The sequence below is a fragment of the Symphalangus syndactylus genome, chromosome 8, assembly GCF_028878055.3.
Source record: "Symphalangus syndactylus isolate Jambi chromosome 8, NHGRI_mSymSyn1-v2.1_pri, whole genome shotgun sequence".
In the NCBI taxonomy this organism is placed as follows: Eukaryota; Metazoa; Chordata; class Mammalia; order Primates; family Hylobatidae; genus Symphalangus; species Symphalangus syndactylus.
The window spans coordinates 60,750,671-60,770,075 of record NC_072430.2 but is presented as its reverse complement, the minus strand read 5'-3'; the positions used below and the strand labels follow the sequence as shown (position 1 = coordinate 60,770,075).

The 19,405-nt window shown below is 41.2% G+C and overlaps 1 protein-coding gene and 1 long non-coding RNA gene across 4 annotated transcripts in view; both read left to right on the top strand.

Annotated features, from left to right (window-relative positions):
* TMEM260 (transmembrane protein 260) overlaps window positions 1-19,405 on the top strand; it is a 311,795-nt gene that overhangs the window by 158,025 nt on the left and 134,365 nt on the right. Inside the window, exon 1 of one of the 3 annotated variants that reach the window (XM_063645549.1) lies at window positions 13,411-13,427. The exons of the other annotated variants lie outside the window; for them this stretch is intronic. The gene's annotated coding sequence lies outside the window, so the exon portion shown is untranslated. Of the gene's footprint in view, window positions 1-13,410; window positions 13,428-19,405 lie in introns of those variants that run through there. 3 annotated transcript variants of the gene reach the window in all.
* LOC129487191 (uncharacterized) overlaps window positions 8,356-19,405 on the top strand; it is a 38,620-nt gene continuing 27,570 nt past the window's right edge. The window contains exon 1 of the long non-coding RNA XR_008659259.1: window positions 8,356-8,558. This is a non-coding gene — a long non-coding RNA (uncharacterized lncRNA). The remainder of the gene's footprint in view (window positions 8,559-19,405) is intronic.

Genomic DNA, 19,405 nt, shown 5'->3' with positions numbered 1-19,405 from the left:
ATGTAAAGATATCTTTGCAAGAATATATTCCCATCCAAGCATGTACATTATATTAGTTGCTTAGATCCTTGCTATTCCTCATGTATTTGTGGCTTCTTATCTTATAATGATCTATAATTAGCCCCATGATGGAACAAAGACCTTAGCACTGTATTGAAAAGCTCAATTTCCACAGTACTCCACAGAACAAGAGAGGAACAATGAAGATTCAGAAAGGAATTTAGATTCCCTTAAATGTTCATAAGAAAAAGTTTTTAAAAATCTATCCAAATCATGAAAACCCATCCGAGACACATGTTTTAAAACCCCTTACAAGTGCCACCAAAGTAAGATTCTTTCCTTATAACTTATGATCCCTGAAAGATACAGATTTTTAGAGTAAACTGGATTCTTAGGGCTAATGCTTGCTGTTGTACTAAAATGGTTATTCAAATGCCATTTTATTTAAGGCACACCTCTATCACATAAACAATGTTTCCCTACATACTTTATCTTCTTCAATTGTTTCTTTAAGATTTTAGGTTTTTGCACAGTGGCCTTGTGCTACCTGTGTCTTTAAGCTGAGAGTGTAGTGGCTTTCAAGGCACTGGTAGCACAGGTAAGAACTTACGTGCCTTCTGGTAAGCCTTCGTTTTCCTAATCTTGAACTGTGAAACTTTCCAAAGTCCTCCACTGTCACTCTTGAAATTAAGCAAGTCTACTAAAAATTTCACTTGCAATCAGAAACTATCCTTCTGTGTTGTTTCTCTTCACTTGTTTATCCCTTTGGCCAATAGCTGTGCAGACTATTTTGTTTCCCAGCACGGGCAGAAGCTTGATGTGTGGTTGTTATTACTTAACGTTGTTTGAAACTTTGTTCCTGGAGAGTGAACATTCAAGATAAGTGAGCTGGAAATGTAGGCGGGGGCGGGGATGTGTCAATTGCTGATGGGAAAACTGGGGAATGGAGCAATTCTGTGACTGAGTTGGGGCCAGATGCATCTTTTTTATAGTGAGAATAGAAGCTTGCTGGCGTGGTGGTTGGGAAATGAATTAGTTTTCTATTACTGTAAAATGAATTACCACAAACTTAGTGGTTTACAACATAACAAATTTGTCATCTCATAGTTTCTGCAGGTCAGGGTCCACTGGGCAGAAATCTTAGCATCAGCTAAGGCTGCAGCTCTTATCCAGGTCTTGGAGTCCCCTCCAAGCTCATTGATTGTTGAATTCATCTCCTTGCAGTTGCAGAACTGAAGTCTCCATTTTCCTGCTAGCTGATGGCTGGGGACCACTCTCAACAACTAGAGGGTGTCCACAGTTCCTTGCCATGTGGCCCCCCACAGGTTGTTCACACCATGGATATTTTCTGTCTTCCAGGACAGCTGGAACACAACTCTGTATTTCTCTTCTGTGATCTACCAGAGAAAATGCTCTGCTTTTAAAGGGCTCGGGTGATTCGTTAAGGCTCACCTGGATAATCCCCTTCTCTTTAGGTCATGTGATATGGAACCTTAATTATATCTACAAAATCCCTTTAAAATAATATCTATATTAGGCCAGGTGTGGTGGCTCACACCTGTAATTCTAGCACTTTGGGAGGCCGAGGTGGGCAGATCACCTGAGGTCCAGGGTTGGAGACCAGCCTGGCCAACATGGCAAAACCCCATCTCTACTAAAAATACAAAAATTAGCAGGGTGTGGTAGCGAATGCCTGCAATCTCAGCTACTGGAGAGGGTGAGGCAGGAGAATCGCTTGAACCCGAGAGGTGGAGGTTGCAGTGAGCCGAGATTGCGCCACTATACTCTGGCCTGGGCAACAGAGTGAGAACCATGAGGCTCCGTCTCAAAAGTAAATAAATATATAAATAAATAATACTACCTGTATGAGTGTCTGATAGAATACCTGAGAGAAAGTGTGTGTGTGTGTGCGTGTGTGTGCATACCAGGGGCTGGGAAACTTGGGGGCCATGTTAGAATTCTGCCCACCACAGTGGACCTGCCAGGGCCTCAATTTCCTCTTTGAAATTACTGTGGCACTTGAAACCTTCTCAGGAGAAAGTCATTCCTTTGGGCTTAAGCTTCATATTTCTGAGTGTCTTATAAAATTACAGTCATGTATCCCTTAACAATGGGGATGCACTTGGAGAAAAGTGCTGTTAGGTCATTTCATTATTGTGCGAACATCATAGAGAGTACTTACACCAACTTACATGGTATAGCCTCCTACACACCTAGGCTATGTGGCATGGCCTATTGCCCGTAAGCTCCAAACCTGTACAGTAAGTTACTGTGTTACTGTGCTGAATACTGTAGGCAATTGCAATGCAATGGTAAGTATTTGTGTATCTAAACACAGAAAAGATACAGTAAAACTATAGTATAAATGACATAAAATGTCACACCCATTAGGGCAACTCCATTATAATTGTCTGGGACCAACACTATATACGTAATGTGTCACTGACCGAAATGTTCTTATGCAGCACATGACTTTGCTACAACTACTTCCGTAATACCGGTTTTGAGCACCTGATATTTGCTAGGCACTATGTATTATCTTATTTAAATTTTCACAGCAGCCCTGTGAGAAAAGTGGTATTATTCCATTACGTAAATGGGGAAACTGAGGATCAGAGAAATAAAAGCACTTGCTCAGAGTTACATAACCATTCACAGATGAGGTTGGTGTTTACATCCAGGGCTATCTGACACCAAAGTGCTGGTTTTTCTCACATACTCCTCTACCTGTCTATCAGTCAGTGTTCTAACAAAAGAAGCACAGCACCCTCAAAGAGGTATAATCAAAAGGAGCTTAAATAAGAGATTATTTTTAGAGGTGTGAGCAGGATTAAGAAAATCAACAAGAGGAGAGAGTACCTGAGGGCTAGGAGTAGCAGGAAGCCATGACCACCTATAGGCCTGGAGGGACAAGGAGTGGGAATAGAAATAACAGAACCTAGAGAAAGCTGTAGCCAGGGAGGAACCCAACCCTTGACAAAACCTGGCCCTTCTTGGAGAGGGGCTGAAACAAATAACCTAATTCTCTCATCTGCCTCCAATTTCTTGTTAGTGTTTTTCATTGGCCAAACCAAACTCGAAGTTAGAGGACAAGAGAACGCAGGTGATTCAGTCCACTGGAGTCAGGCTCTGGGGGCACTGAGCAGGACAGAGTAGGATGGAGGGAGGTTCTAGAAAGACAAGTGGAGAATAACCAGAATAATCCATAAAAATGCAGGTACCCCTGCAGGGGCAATGCATGGCAAGCTTCTTGAGGCCAAAGTCTCTGTCTGATGTTTTTTCCTCTTAATATAATTTATAGAGACAAATACAGATGCTCAACTTACAATGGGGTTAAGTATCAACAAACTCATCCTAAGTTGCAAATATCAGAAGTGGAAAATGCATTTAATACACTTAAATTACTGAACATCCTAGCTTAGCCCAGCCTACCTTAAAAGTGCTTGGAATATTTACTTTAACTGACAGATGGACAAAATCACCTGACACAAAGCCTATTTTATAATAAAGTGTTGAACATCTTATGCAATTTATTAAATACTGTATTGAAGTGAAAAGCAGAAGGGTTGTATGGGAACCTAGAGCTCCCACTGAATGAGTTTGGCTTTCAAACCATTATGAAGTCAAAAAATCATAAGTCAAACAGTCTGTACTTAAGACTTGACTTATCAGTAGTTAATATCTTGACAGGTGTACTAGGTTGCTAGGGACACCATAACAGAATGCAACAGGCTGAGTGGCTTAAACAACAGAAATTAATTTTCTGACAGTTCTGGAGGCTAGAATTCCAAGATCAAGGTGTCAGCTGGTTTGGTTTCTTCTGTGGTCTCTCTCCTTGGCTTGCAGGTAGCTGCCTTCTTGCTGTGACCTCACAAGGTCTTTTTCTGTGCGCGTGCATTCCTGATGTCTCTTTGCGTGTCCACATTTCCTTTCATAATGACACCAGACATATTGTAACAGGGCCCACCCTAATGGCCTCATTTTAACTTAATCACCTCTTTAAAGACCCTACCTCCAGATCCAGTCTCATTCTACGGTACTGTGAGTTAGGGCTTCAACCTGTGAGCTTGCAGAGGGGCACAATTTAGCCCATAACAGGGTTGGCTTATGAGACTAATTTCTGATTAGCTAAATGAGAATGGAAAAGGTAAGTTGAAATTGGAGGAGAGGCAGGGGAAGGAAATAGCCATAGTGTTTTGCTCAAGAGAACACTTCTGAAGTATGCTTTGGTTTAGGGGACTCTCCCTGCCCATGGGCAGTATTCAAGCACTGATGGGGTAGGAGTGAGGCAACATCACGGACAAGGACCCTAATAGGCAGGAGATGCTTATTTTCTAATTTTGCCTAGAAATACACTACCTGGACCCCATAGTTATATAGAGCAATAATTTGAACTACGTTTTCTAAAAGAAGAATGCCCTCTGACGTAAGACGGACCAAGAAATCATTAAAATCAAATGATGTCAAGTCCACCTGTGATCATGAAAACAGAATCAAATACCCCAGCAGTGACTCTCAATTCTCCCTATGCATCAAACTCTGTTATCAAACTTTAAGAAATAAACATATAGAGACTTGGCCTTTATCCCCAGGGATTCTGATAGAGTAAGTCTGGAGTGGGGTCTTGTATATTTTTTACAGTTCCATAGATGATTCTAGTGTCCAGCCATGGTTAGGAGACACTGGCAAATCTTCACACAGTGGAGTTGTCTATATGTGCAATTGAACACAGGTGAATTCAACTCCAAGAGCTCAGAGAGAAATGCAAGTTTGAGAATGCCAGGTATTTTCTGTAACCATGCAACTCATGGCACACAAGCCATGGAGTACGTGTGACCAGGAGACTGAAGCAGGGAACCGACTTTCCTGTGATGGCCAGAGTGTGAGTGCTGCCACGCCAACTGTGAGAGGCTGATGTTTTAGGTAGATATTTTTGTACATCATGGTTCTTAATTCAAGCCAACAACTTCATCTGGTACTCAATTGAAGAAACAGCAATTCCTATTCCAATTTTAGAAGAGAGATTGTCTAGGTTGGCCTTATTCAGAAATTGGTAAATCAGAATTCAGCAAGGCCCCTTTCAAGAGATTTTTAAGCCTGATTTTTGACTGTATGAGAATTACTCCTTAAAAGCTAACTTTAGAGTCTAATCTCTGTGCAAGATGTAATTCCACTGTATTAATTTCACATACCTTGTAAAAAGGAGCATTCCAACATTGCTTTAAACTGAGTGTTCTAAACTATTTTATTCCTCCAACATAGCATGAATATTTAATAAGTGCTTACTATGTATGAGGATTGCATGAACAAGACACAGAACTCCCCACCTTTATAGGGTTGCATTATCATTGTGGAGAAAGGGATGAAAACCAAATAATATATTGTACATGAGGTGGTTAAAAGTAGACTAAGGAAAGGCCGGGCGCAGTGGCTCACGCCTGTAATCCCAGCACTTTGGGAGGCCAAGGCGGGTGGATCACGAGGTCAGGAGATTGAGACCATCCTGGCTAACACGGTGAAACCCTATCTCTACTAAAAATACAAAAAATTAGGTGGGCGAGGTGGCGGGCGCCTGTAGTCCCAGCTACTCGGGAGGCTGAGGCAGGAGAATGGTGTGAACCCGGGAAGTGGAGCTTGCAGTGAGCCCAGATCATGCCACTGCACTCCAGCCTGGGCGACAGAGTGAGACTCTGTCTCAAAAAGAAAAAAAAAAAAAAAGTAGACTAAGGAGTGGTCAGGAGGTAGCAGGAAAATGAGAAGAGTGCAGCCTCCTGGTAGCCAGTACAGAAAGCGTTTCAAGAAGGAAGGAAAGATCAAATGTTTGGGATCAGATGTTCGTGTCAGGCAAGTAACAGGAGCACCTGGAGTTGACCACTGGATTTGGCAACAAGAAGGTCATGACGACCTTGACAGAGGCAGTTCTGAAGGAGCAACAGGAATAAGAGGGTCTGACTGAAGGGGATTCAGAGAGAAACACTGTGTAGTAGACACTCTTAAGAGGAAATATGCATTTTTTTAAATGTCCACTTTCAATTCAAGGCTGGGACAAACTCCATATGTGAAGTGATGTGTGAAGGGGAGAGGACAGGTTGGTTCACCAATGTGGGCTGATCTAGACCAAGGCACTGTGACCTTGGGATCTATCTCCCCATTCTCCCTTCAAATGCCCTTTTCCACTGTCCCTTTCCCTTCAAGGTCTACTGATCGTTGGTTCAAATCCTGCTTGATACCACCTCTAGCAAAGCACAAATCACTTCATTTCCTCTTATGTATTTGCACTGTGAGCCTTATTGCAAAATGAGATGTAAGACATGCTGTCTCTCACTTTGCGAGGATGTCTTGCATTTGCAGCAGGAAGGAGAGGCTTTCCAGGTCAAGGAATCTTCCCAATGACTCCTCAAATCCAGCAGTATCTGCAGCTGCCCATGCGGCCTGTGGATAAGGCTCAGCTTGCTAAAGCAAGCCTTAAGTGTTTCTAAAAAAGGAAAACCAAAATGAACTCAAACAGAGAGGAACAACCTAACAGGTTTCTTCCCCGAGTGACAGGGAGGAGGTAGCAGGCTTCATCTTTCCTCCTCTGAGAGGCACTAATGCTTTAGGGCCTCAAAGAATGCCCCAATTTATACAATTCACTTCTACAGTATTAAGCCTGAATGGCATTTGGTGGCAGATAAAGTCGCTCTGTGTCACACAGTGGAAGGCTGTGTGGCCAGATCTTGTTTAGCATTACATTTAAAACCTGGAAATCAAATGATATGTCCAGATAACTTCTGTGGTAAGCCCCAAACCAGTTATGCTTCAGGTTAAGCCTCTGCATTTTTAAACAACATGCCTTTTATTCTCTCTAGGCCAATAGTCGGACCTTCCTGCCAGCAATATCAAATAGCAAGAGGCTGAATGTACCCTCTGTGTGTGCATTAAAGGATCAACAGCCGAAGGAGGCAGTGCCTCTCTGCTGAGAAAATCTCCATTTTTGATATCTCTCCTCTACAAACACATCAATCAAAATAGCTCATTTCCTCTTGATTTCTGGAGTGATTTTCTAATTCTTAAAATTTTACAAACAAAAACTAAACAAACCTAAAACATCCCATCACCCTGAGCAAACAGAGCTCTTAGTTTTCTGAATTTCTTTTTCTTATATCTCACTCTCGAACAGACCTTTCCTTGTTGAAGGATGTCCTCTTATAACATCTTGCTTCTCAGGGTCTCAGAGAGTTTGAGTGCACTAGGAAAATGGACAGACCTTCCTGGTGGCTTTCCGGGGCAAGAAAATAATCCCATCTTGGCTGCAAGGCAGAAAAGTAACACGATTTGTTTATGTTATTGAATCTTCATGTTATTGCCAAGGAAACCGGGGTCTACGAGACAATGCAATGTCTTGAGCAAACTTGGAGACATACTCATAAGGCTGAGGGGGCTTGTGATGATGTATGTCCCCTGTGTATGAATCCTATTTCCTTGGGAAAAAGATCTGGCCCTCCCTTCTGCCTCCCGTTAAAGCATCTCCTGTTAGGCACATGTGATCATGGTCATACCAGGCACCAGGAGAAGCCTTTAAGCATCTACCTTGGTTTCCTGTGGGCAGTGGAATCAGCTTCCATTTATGGTCATGGCTTATGAAGGAGTAGCTAAGATTTCCTTCTGCACATGCTCCCCTGAAGAAATACTTGATTCAGAGAAGAAAAAGTATAAGCTGGGACACTGAGCACATTTCAATCCACTGGGGACAGGGACACACAATTTCTAGAACTCCACTATGCATCATTTTATTACTTTAGAAGTAAAAGAAGAATTTTTTTCGTCATGCAAAAAAATGTTGCGGTAGATTCTCTTGCTAAAAGAGTCATTTAAATATTACTGGTCACGTCACATTGTAGTTGTTTGGAAATAATTATATCCATATCACAGACAGTAAATAATAGATGTGCGTTCACTAACATTTTCTTCATGTTCTGTTTTAATATGGCAAACTTAGAAGTAATTTAATCTCCCAGTAAATTGAAGTGGTGGGGGGTTCTTCACACAGAAGACTGCAAGTTATTAATTCCGGGCAGTCTTCATCTTGTACAATTAGTCACTGTTTGCAGCTGGAAATGTTTTATTAATTTTCCATAGCAGTTGATTTTCCACAGTTTTCTCAGTTTAAATTAAGCAGTAAGAGCTGCTGTTTCTTCTTAAATAAATTTTCTTTCCACAAAAATACATGCCTCTGGCTATGTCAATTTTCCCATTTGATTAAAGTGCCAGCAGGCAATTAATAACTTAATGCATTTTAAAGTACTTTTGGAAAAAGTAATTTGAATAGCCAAACTTGTGTATTTGAATGGATTGTTACAGAAGATTTAATAGGCATTGGAAAATCCTGGAACCTTGGGAAGGACGAAATGAGGCCCAGAAACCATGTCTGGGGACCTGTGGGGTGGTCTTCATGAAACGCCCACCATGAAAGGCTTTCAGCTCCAAGAAAGGCACTGGCACTCACACTTGGGGGGCTGATGACTGCCACTGTCCAGGAGGCTAAAGGAAGAAAGGCAAACTCAAAAAAAGACAACCACGTGAGTGTACGGCAGACTCAGGGCTATGATGATATGGTCTGAGGAGGAAAGTGTCTAGGGAAAGCCATCTAAAAGCCAGTGAGACAACATGAGTAAGCCTTGAAGACACAATGCTCAGTGAAATAAGTCAGACACAAAAGGACAGATATATGTTGCACCTGTATGAGGTTCCCAGGATCACCAAATTCACAGAGATAAAAAGTAGAATGGTGGTTGCCAGGGGCTGGTGGGAGGAGGGGATGGGGAGTTAGCATTTAAGAGGGATAGAATATCAGTTTGGGATGATGAGAAAGTTCTAATGGATAGCCGTGATGGTTACACAGCAATGTGACTGTACTTGATGCTACTGGGTCACACACTGAAAAAGGGTCAAAATTGTAACTTTTATGATAAACATATTTTACCACAATTTTACAAAAAGCAAAAAAAAGCAATGAAGCTTATTCTTACATTCATGATGTCATCACATTCATGACTCATAGTATTATCTGTAGTGAGAATTAGCAGCTTCTGCCTGGCAGTGGCATCTCCAGCTGACCTCCATTTAACTGACTCAGAGGCTCCACCCACACTCCCTTCCAGCTGTAGAACATTTTCCACTGAGGGTCCGGCAAGCTGAAAGCTCAGCATCAGTGCCTACGCTCAGGCGTTCTGCTCCCCCTGGTTTGCTGTATGCCTCCTGAGATTCAGCTAGAATTGTTTCTGATATGGTTTGGCTGCCTCCCCCCCAAATCTCATCTTGAACTGTAGTTCCCATAATGTCCATGTGCCGTGGGAGGGACCCAGCGGGAGGTAATTGAATCATGAGGGCAGTTACCCTCATGCTGTTCTCGTGATAGTGAGTTCTCACGAGATACGATGGTTTTATAAGGGGCTTTTCCCCTCTTCCCTCCCCCCTGCTTCACTCTGCACTTCTCCTTGCTGCCACTGTGTGAAGAAGGACGTTTGCTTCCCCTTACACCATGATTGTACGTTTCCTGAGACCTCCTGAGCCATGCTGAGCTGTGAGTCAATTAAACCTCTTTCCTTTATAAATTACCCAGTCTTGGGTATATCTTTATTAGCAGTGTGAGAATGGACTAATACAGTTCCCAAACCTGTTCACACCTGGTTATTTTAATTATGCAATTTTATTAAATATTATGTAAGCTGATGAAATGTGAGCTCACAAAGATAAAGAGTTGTTTTTATGAAAACCAAGTTGAATACCTTCGTAAAACCTGATAAAGGTGAGCCCTAAAAAAATATTGCAGATATACTAGGTATAGACAAAGTAAAGTTAAAGCTTGTGGGAAAATCATAAAAACTTCAAAAGGATTCTGAACTTCGGTTGCTTTACAGGTGTGTCTAGGTTTTTACTCCACTTGAAAGAGACTGAAAGTGGAAATCATGCATGAGGTAATATGGCCCTGTTTTATGCCAGTGTGATGACTGGAGCTTCAGCAGAGTCATATGCAACAGTAAGGCCTTGACTCACTGCCCAATTGCATTGGATAAAATAACTTTCGCCAAACTTTCAAGCGTCGGAGCAGAGCTAACCAATATTAATTTACATGTCAAAGCCAATCACTTGGTAGTAACTAATTAGCATGTTGTGTTGAGAAGTATCCTGAAATTACATCTGGACTCAGTAAGCAGGAGTCCAGATGAACAATGTTTTCCCAGGGGCGTTCAAGGGAATAACGTGCCATATATTCACCATGACAGATCTGGAAAAAGATAGATAAGCACAAATTTAAAACCAAACATTAGCTGCTATTTTTTTTAACTTCCTGCCGGATCTAAGCCCAAGTCTACTTTTATTCTCACAAAATGGCATAAGTCATCCAAAGCACCCTTGTTACTTCCAACCGTAGAACTACTTACTCATGATCAGAATGAAATGCCCTTTGCCTTATAGAAGAGCCAACCAGGTTTCACAGATCCTGTCGACCGACCCCAAGACTCTTTGCTAGAAAATTATATACTATACACAAATCATCTTTCTAAAGAAATGTCAACGATGTTGACAATTGTGTTGGATTTCTTTTGAAGAGTCCACTGTTAGGGACTAGCCAGTTAATTAGCTAACTGCTTTCAGTTAACTGCTTGAAGAAAGGTGTAAAGTGCTTTTAAGAAATGTTCTGAAGAATAACATTTTATGTCTGGGAGGAGGTGTCAGATTACTTTTCTTGCACTGAACTGATATGTTTCTGACAGCCCTTACGTAGATATTGGATCATGTTCCTGGTCTCAGGAGAGAAAGGAATGGTGATTTATGTTGTGGGTATCAGTTTTTCACACATCTTACAGTGTGATATGCACCAGCTGAGGGCTTCAATTCACTTAGTGAAATAGGAAATGGCTGCTGCCTTGAACTGGTTTTTAAAGTCAAGAAATAATAGAATTAGCGCCAGCACTAGCGATTGCTGAGAACCTGAAGGTGAGTTAATGTGCCATGTTTACTATCAAGCATCAGAAAGTCAGTCTGGGTTTGCGTTTTACAGAACTTCTGAGAGGAGAAAGAAGAATTTAAAAGTGTCAAATGATTTTCCCCCTCAGGAAACTTCTTTTATTTAGGCTTCTTCTCATTTTTTATGCCTTGTTTCTTTGGCCATTCAATTTAAGCATGTTTTGTTGTTGTTGTTGTTTTATAGGTTTTTGTACAAAAGGGGTGCTATTAGCTATATCTCAGTGTATCAACAAGTTTCTAAGTTCTAGGTCTCTGAGAAAATCCGTTGCAGCTTTTCTCGCCTTAAAAAATTTTAGTAACTTAATAGATAACAGAACTGTAATGAACTACAAAAAGGAGCTGTATCTGTTAAGATTAGCTTTGGCTGCATGTAATAGCATGGCCTAAACAAACAAAGGCTTAAACGAGATGGAAGTATTTTTCTTTCACACATAATAGTAGTCAAGACCATAACATCATGTTGTAAATCTCAAATATGCACTATAACATTTATTTTAAAAAAAATGAAGTCAAGGGAAGGCAATCCAGGGCTGATACAGCGCTCCATGGTCATCAGGGACTAGATATGCTAGCTTGCTGCCCTGCCATCATTTGTGTTGTGTTCCACAGTGGCTGCTCAAGTCCCAGGAGTCATGTTCAAGAAAAGAAGAGTGCACCCCCTCCCTTTGAGGGCACTTCCCAAAAGTTGCATGCAACATTCCCTTTTATATATCATTGGCCAGACTGTAATCATTTGGCTATGCCTAACTGCAGGGGAGATTGAACAGCATATCTTTTGAGTAGATGACATGTCTAGCTAAAAATTAGGATTTTTTTTTACTAAAAAAAAAAAAAAAAAAATGAATATTGGAGGTAAATAGCATTCTTGTCCCAGGGAAGCATTCCTAATCTATGAGAACAATTTTAGAGAAGCCAACTTTTATACTTACCTTCCAAGTTCCTTTGAAGATATTATGAAGCTACATACATATTGGGGTAGATGGATCCTTCGAGAGATTCAGCCTGTAATTTCTGCACTAGAATTTTGTTTGTAAAGTACTTATGCTCCTGTCGCCACCACCATCTTCCTACCAGCCGTGAAATGGTTTGTCTGTTTCAAGGAGGCAGGTTTAGAAATCTTTGGCAAGTTTTATCTTACTGTGCTTTGCAGGGGAGTCCCAAATCATCTGTGTCCTACCACTCTATTCCCAGAAATTTTCTAAAGAAGAAATCAATGGTCTCTTATTTTGCAACCCTAAAAATGAAAAGAAAGTAATACAAATTGCCATCTATTTGTTGAAAAAGTATAGAAGTCAAGTGATTAAATGTAGAATCTAGGCAGGTTGCCATTTCTTTCTGCTACCTTTGAGTGCTGGGGTTTGTTTTTTCTATGTTGGGTATTCTTCCTTCCTTTCTTCCTCCCTCTTTCTCCTTTATTCCTTCCTTCCCTAACTCATCACAAAAGAAATTCATCAGCGTTAGTGCACGATCCTGACAAATGCAAAGGCTCCCATCTCTGATTTTTGGTTGTCTATGCAAGAGAATGCCCACGGTTTGGGCAGTGGGTGGGAGCAGCTCTCTGCTGCAGGCTCTGGCATTAGGCCACCCATCCAGGTATTTTCCATTGCCCCTGTCCCTATTCCATTGCCAGCTATGGCTAATTTAGGAAAAGCATCTCTTTTCTGACTTTCCTAAGGCTTTTTCCTCTGGCGTTGTGCCTCTGCCAGTTTCCACTGAGCTTCCTTGCATTGATTCCCAAAGACATCATCAATATCTAAGCTTCTCCCTTTATTCTGTGGCTTGCAGTTGTTAAGCATGGGGCAACTTTTCTGAAAAGTTAAGTGGAAAAGGTGAGTTAGTCTGTTGGATATATAATGCCCTTTACTCTTGGTTAAGGAAAAGAGCGTTCTAAGCAATAATTTTAAATCCTCTTCAATGAGTACCTTGAAGCAATGAAAGGAGTAGGAAAAAGCAAGCTTGGTGGGCAGCGTTAAGCAATTACCACTGAAAATTATTTAAGCTTAAATAACTAAAATAATTTATTTTATAAAATCACACGAAGTAATAGAAAGGATTCTGCATGGTCAATTTGCTTTCTCATGCAGCAATTGAAGAAGTAAGCAAAAATGTTGAATTCTAAAAGTCCCAACTTAGTGAATTAATATAGATTTGGGAGTAGCATTAAATATTTGAAGACGATGATGAGTCATGGCTGCACTGGATTGGCAAATGGGATTAAATGATTTTGAGTGATGCAAAAACCTAATACAATGAAATCAATGAGTCTTGCATGAGGATGACTTCTCTCCCACTTCTTCTGCCGTAAAATGAATACTTTCCCGTATTATAGAGAACCACTAGAGCACAATGATGAAGAACATGGGCTCTGGAGCCAGACTGCCTGAGTTTGAATTACATCCTGCCACTTACATTCTTGGGTAAGTTAACTGAGCGCTCTGTACCTCAGTTCCCTCATTATTAAATGGAGACAATGTGTCAGTTGCTATTGTAAGTGCTTAGCATAGGGCCTTGTATGCAGGAAGCACTATCTGAGATATTTCTATCTGTTACACATGCATTCTTTGCTCTGCCTTTGCCCCAGATGTCTTTGGGACTGTGAGCTCTGGACAAAGGACATTCATCAGCTTGCTGGATGCAGAGGTCCTCACAGCAGGAAGCTCATATTCCATTGTTCCCCATCATTCTTGGAGTGTGGGGAAAATCATGCATGGTATGCTAGGGAAGGGGAAGTGTCTTCTCATCGCACTCTTACTGTTCAGGATGTTCCTATTATGTGAAGAAGTTCACCGGCTGCCTCTTCTTGCCTTTAGGAATCCATTCGATAAAGACTGATTGAGCATCTGCCATATGCCTGCCCCTGGTGAAGCACTGGTGATATTGAGATTGACAGGCACTGCCTGATCTAGGGGCCACAGTGAGACACACAGCATGAGACAAGCAAATAGAGGCAAGCACACACTGTCATGAGAGCCCAAGTGATACACCAACTGGGCTTTAGAGGGATCAAGAAAGGCTTTGCCCAGAAGGTGACATATTTAATTGAATGTTATACAGTTGATGGAATTTTCCAGATAGACAAGAAGGGGTATGGCAGAAGAAACCAAGTACCAAAGTTCCCAGATGTGACACTTGGGGAACAGGTCATGTGCTATGGATCTTACTCTGGTATTAGGGTATCCCTCTGTCAAGTATGTGATTGGTCTATTTGGCACCTTTCTAGTGAAGATGAGAGAGTACAAGAGTGGTGAGTGGAACACGGGCTAGACCACTTCCTACTGGCTCCCAGGCTGGAGCACCACATGCTTTGATCCTGCACTATGGCTCCTGCAGCTCTTTGTTACAATGTGTTGTTGTCTTTCTCCTTGAGGTCAAGGACTCCATCTGACTCTTCTCTATATATAACCCCTGGAACAGCATCTCAGATTGGAGTTCTCAAACCACCTGCATCAGAATCATATGGGGGCCCATGTTTAAAAACACAGATTCCCACCTACACCCAGCTCTACTGAATCAAATGTAAGAGAGTGAGTGCTGGAAGTCTTCATTTTTAATAAGGATCTGGGGTAGAAATAAACTTTTGTAAACATATTTTGCAGCTAATTCTAATGCACATTTTAGTAAGGAAACCACTACTATAGGACCTAGTAGACAGCCTAGCATATTATAGATGTTCAATAAAAGTTTAATAAATGAAAGATCAAGTTAATATTTTGGAGGAGAATGTGATGCAGACAGGGCAGAGGAATGGAAAGGCCTCCACATAGGACAATGGGCAGCTTCTTCCACCAAAGGAAGGGTTGAGCTCCTCATGGGGAAGCTGGGATGATATGGGCCATGCTGAGGGCTCTGCTCCCCAATGAGGGTTCTAGATGGAAACTATGACTCAGAGCCCTCTTCTGCCCATTGTCCCCATCTCCTGTTTCTGTCCTTGCCCTCCACATGGCAGCTTTTCCATAGTTGCTTCTACAGGGCAGAGTCAGCCACACATTCATCTTCACAGCCCCAGTGAGCACAGAGCAGGCATCACTTACAACTTCGAGGCTCGAAGTGGCTACTTCCACCCTGGTTTCTAACACTCCTTTGTATGCCTTTTAAAAAAAAGAATATATATATGTGTGTGTGTGTATATATATTTAGATATGTATCTGCAACTTAGGTGGAGGTGGAGGTCATTATTCTAAGTGAAGTAACTCAGGAATGGAAAACCAAATACATTATGTTTCATATATACATATGTGTTATGTTATTTATATATGTTATACATATATCATTTCAATAGCTTTTGGGGTACAAGTGGTTTTTGGTTACATGGTTCAATTACATAGTGGTGAATTCTAAAATTCTAATGCACCCAAGTAGTGTAGGTTATACCCAATATGTAGTTTTTTGTCTCACATCTCCTCTTACCCTCCTCCTTCTAACTCTCCAAAGTCCATTTTATCACTCTGTATGCCTTTCATACCCATAGCTTAGCTCCTACTTATAAGTGAGAACATACGGTATTTGGTTTTCCATTCATGAGCTACTTCAGTTAGAATAATTACCTCCAGCTCCATCTAAGTTGCTGCAAAAGACATTATTTTGTTCCTTTTCATGACTGAGTAGTATTCCATGGTGTATATATACACCGTATCTTCTTAATCCACTCATTGGTTGATGGGCACTTAGATTGGTTCCATATCTTTGCAATTATGAATTGTGCTCAATAAACAGACATGTGCGTGTGTCTTCATGTAATGACATCTTTTCTTTCGGGTAGATACCTAATAGTGGGATTGCTTGATTGAATGGTAGATCTACTTTTAGTTCTTTAAGGAATCTCTATACTGTTTTCCATAGAGGTTGCACTAATTTATATTTCCACCAGCAATGTATACCCATTCCCTTTTTACCACATCCACACCAACATCTATTGTTTTTTGACTTTTACATAATGGTCATTCTTGTAGGAGTAAGGTGGTATCTTATTGTGTTTTGAATTTGCATTTCCCTGATCATTAGTGATGTTGTACATTTTTTCATGTTTGTGGGCCATTTGTATGTCTTCTTTTGAGAAATGTCTATTCGTGCCATTTGCCCACTTTTTGATGGAATTATTTGGTTTCATTTTCTCTTTCTTTCCTTTCTTTTCTTTCCTTTCTCTCTTTCTTTCTTTCCTTTTTTTTTTTTTGGTTTCATTCTTGTTGCCCAGGCCGGAGTGCAATGGCACCATCTCGGGTCACTGCAAACTTCGCCTCCCATGTACAAGCGATTCTCCTGCCTCAGCCTGCTGAGTAGCTGGGATTACAGGCGCACACCACCATGTCTGGCTAAGCTTTGTATTTTTAGAAGTGGCAGGGTTTCACATGTTGCCCATGGCTGTTCTCGAACTCCTGACCTCAGGTGATTCACCTGTCTCAGCCTCCCAAAGTGCTTGGATTACAGGCGTGAGCCACTGTACCCGGCCTATTTGTCTTTTTTTCTTGCTGATTTGAGTTCCTTGTAGATTCTGGATACTAGTCCTTTGTCAAATGCATAGTTTGCGAACATTTTTTCCCATTCTGTGGGTTGTCTGTTTACTCTGATGATTATTTCTTTTGCTGTGCAGAAGCTTTTTAGTTTAATCAGGTGCCATTTATTTATTTTTGTTTTAATTGCATTTGCTTTTGGGGCTTTAGTCATGAATTATTTGCCTAGGCCAATGTCCAGAAGGGTTTTTCCAAGGTTATTTTCTAGAATTTTCATGGTTTCAGGTCTTAGATTTAAGTCTTTGACTCGTCTTAATTTTTTTTATAAGGAAAGAGATAGGGATCCAGTTTCATCCTCCTACATGTGGCTGGCCAGTTTTCCCAGCACCATCTGTTAAATAGTCTACCCCTATTTTTACAAAGGAAAGAATATTTCTTCAGGCCTCTGCAGAAAAACAGATGAATTAGCCATAATTTTCAACAAGTGGTAACAGATAAATATATTGCAAATTCCAGGTAATAGCCTTGTAATTTAACAGAGTCCTTCCAAAGCCATGGTTCTCAAACTTAGCTGCACATTGGAATCACCTGGGGCGGCTTTCAAACTGATGCCTGCTGGGTCCTACCTCCCCAGAGATTCTGATATTTTATTAGCCTGGGGCACAGCCTGGGCATTGAGGACTTTTTTAACTCCTCAAGGGATTCTGATGTGTCCTCAGGATTGAGAATGACTTCTAGGACACCATCATCTGAGAAATTCTGATGGTAGAGTCTTCAAACATCCTGACAAGTCAGTCCAGGGAAGGGTAGGTGGGGGCAGAAGAGCACCAAACCACATCATCCTGCCCTGAGCTGCCCTAAAGGGTGGCTTAGCAAAGCAGCTGCTCAAGACGCTGCTAAAGTGTCTCTGGAACTGTAAGGAGATGGAGAAAACTAGACCCCCTTTTCAGATAAAGATACGCAACAGGTTGGAAGGAACTCTTAATTAAACAGCTTTAAGTATGAAGCTTTTTTTTTTTTTTTTTTGGGACAGATTCTCGCTTTGTCACCAGGTTAGAGTGCAGTGGCGTAATCTTGGCTCACTGCAACCTCTGCCTCCTGGGTTCAAACGATTCTCCTGCCTCAGCCTCCCCAATAGCTGGGACTACAGGCGTGTGCCACTATGCCCAGCTAATTTTTGTAGTTTTAGTAGAGACAGGGTTTCACCATGTTGGCCAGGATGGTCTCGATCTCTTGACCTTGTGATCTGCCCACCTCAGCCTCCTAAAGTGCTGGGATTACAGGTGTAAGCTGCTGCGTCCGGCCAAGTATGAAGCTTTAAGTAAGCATTCCCAAAGGGCATGCTATGAAGGGCAATGAACTACTGCTAAATTGTCTTCTAAGAAGCATGAACACACTTAATCACAGGAATTTTGTTTTGCTGGGCCAAAATGAAAAGTTGAGGGCCAAAACTGAATTGTCACCAGGAGTTGGTATTCTCCAGACTTCCCTTCTTAAGCCTTCAGCCATTCCTAGATAGTTAGCAAAAATGTAAACAGTATCAGTTTGAAAGGGATCCAAGTTACTAAGTCCTCTTTTCTTAGCCTGGACCTGACCATCAGTTCCTCTACCTCTGAGTAAAAAGGTTCAGGTTCTCTGCAAAGACAGGGCTGTCCAGCCCAGGCTGCTGCTTGATAATAAAGAGGGATGCTCAAAAGCATGCTTCCTTCTGAAATAGCAGTCTTATTATAACTATTATAAAACTTCTAGCCAATTTAGATTAGTTCTTTAATTATGCAATTATAAAATATTTTCACCATGTTTCAGCTTTTTAAATCCCTTGACTGCTGATACTTAAACATTTTTTTAAATGTACTTCTTTTTTAGTCAGTTTTTAACCTTTCTTAACAGATACATAAGTGAAAAGGTGCATTACGTGAAGAGGGATCCTGAGTGAAAAGAAGCATCTTTGTGGCAATTAGTTGGATGACAAGACAATAGACACCTAGAAGCCTGTCAGAGTTCTTGTAATTGCCATCTGAAGTCAGCCTGGTACCTGGATGCAACCACACACAACTAGTGTATTTGCAGGGTCATCATCCATTTGCATGGGGCATTGCCAAAAGGGCATCTTATCCTCACATACCATAAATTACTAAGTAAACCAATTCAACAAGCACTTATTTAAGACCAAGCCTGGGGTAGGTGTCTGGCAGATGTGGCCTTTCCTTTCTAGGTGCTCATAAACTTAATGAGGAGAGAAGGTACATTTCCCCATATGAAGCAGTTATATAGTGAACTATATCTCAGTATTGAGGGATATAGCGAGAACACAGACTTATGTTTTAACTCAGTTCTTTCACCCGCACAATGGGGTGATAGTACTTACCCACAGGGTTGTCACTAAGTCAAATAACTATACATCATTGAAATAAGATATTTAAATACCTGAGTGTATAGTAGCAGCTAAGGAATTGTTGCTTTCTTCCCCTGGCTTAATCAATGAGATTGAAGATCATCTGGTCTAGTATCTTCGTTTTAGAGATAAGGAAACTGAGACTCAGAGGGGCAAAATGACTTGTCCAAAGTCACACAGCTAGAAAGAGGCACAGTTAATAACCAAAATAAGGAATTGTATTTTTCTTTGGATTTCTCAGAAAGGGATTGTCAGGGCTCTTCAAAATTCCACATTGCCCTGTAAAATGAATGTCCCAGAACAATGGCCTGAGGTCGTTTACATGACAAAATACAAGTCCCCCACCTAGCTTTAAAGCCACATTCATCTGTTTTCAGTTGAGAAAGCTGCTAATGGCTCTTACCATGCCTTTCTCAGTTGAAGCATAGAACCAAAACATTTGCAGCCTGAGGATTCCCTCCCACTGTCTGTAGATCAAACACAAACAGAAACAGTGGGAGGCTGTGCCATCTCTAACTGAGAGAATCAATGTCAATGAAACAGACACAATCCC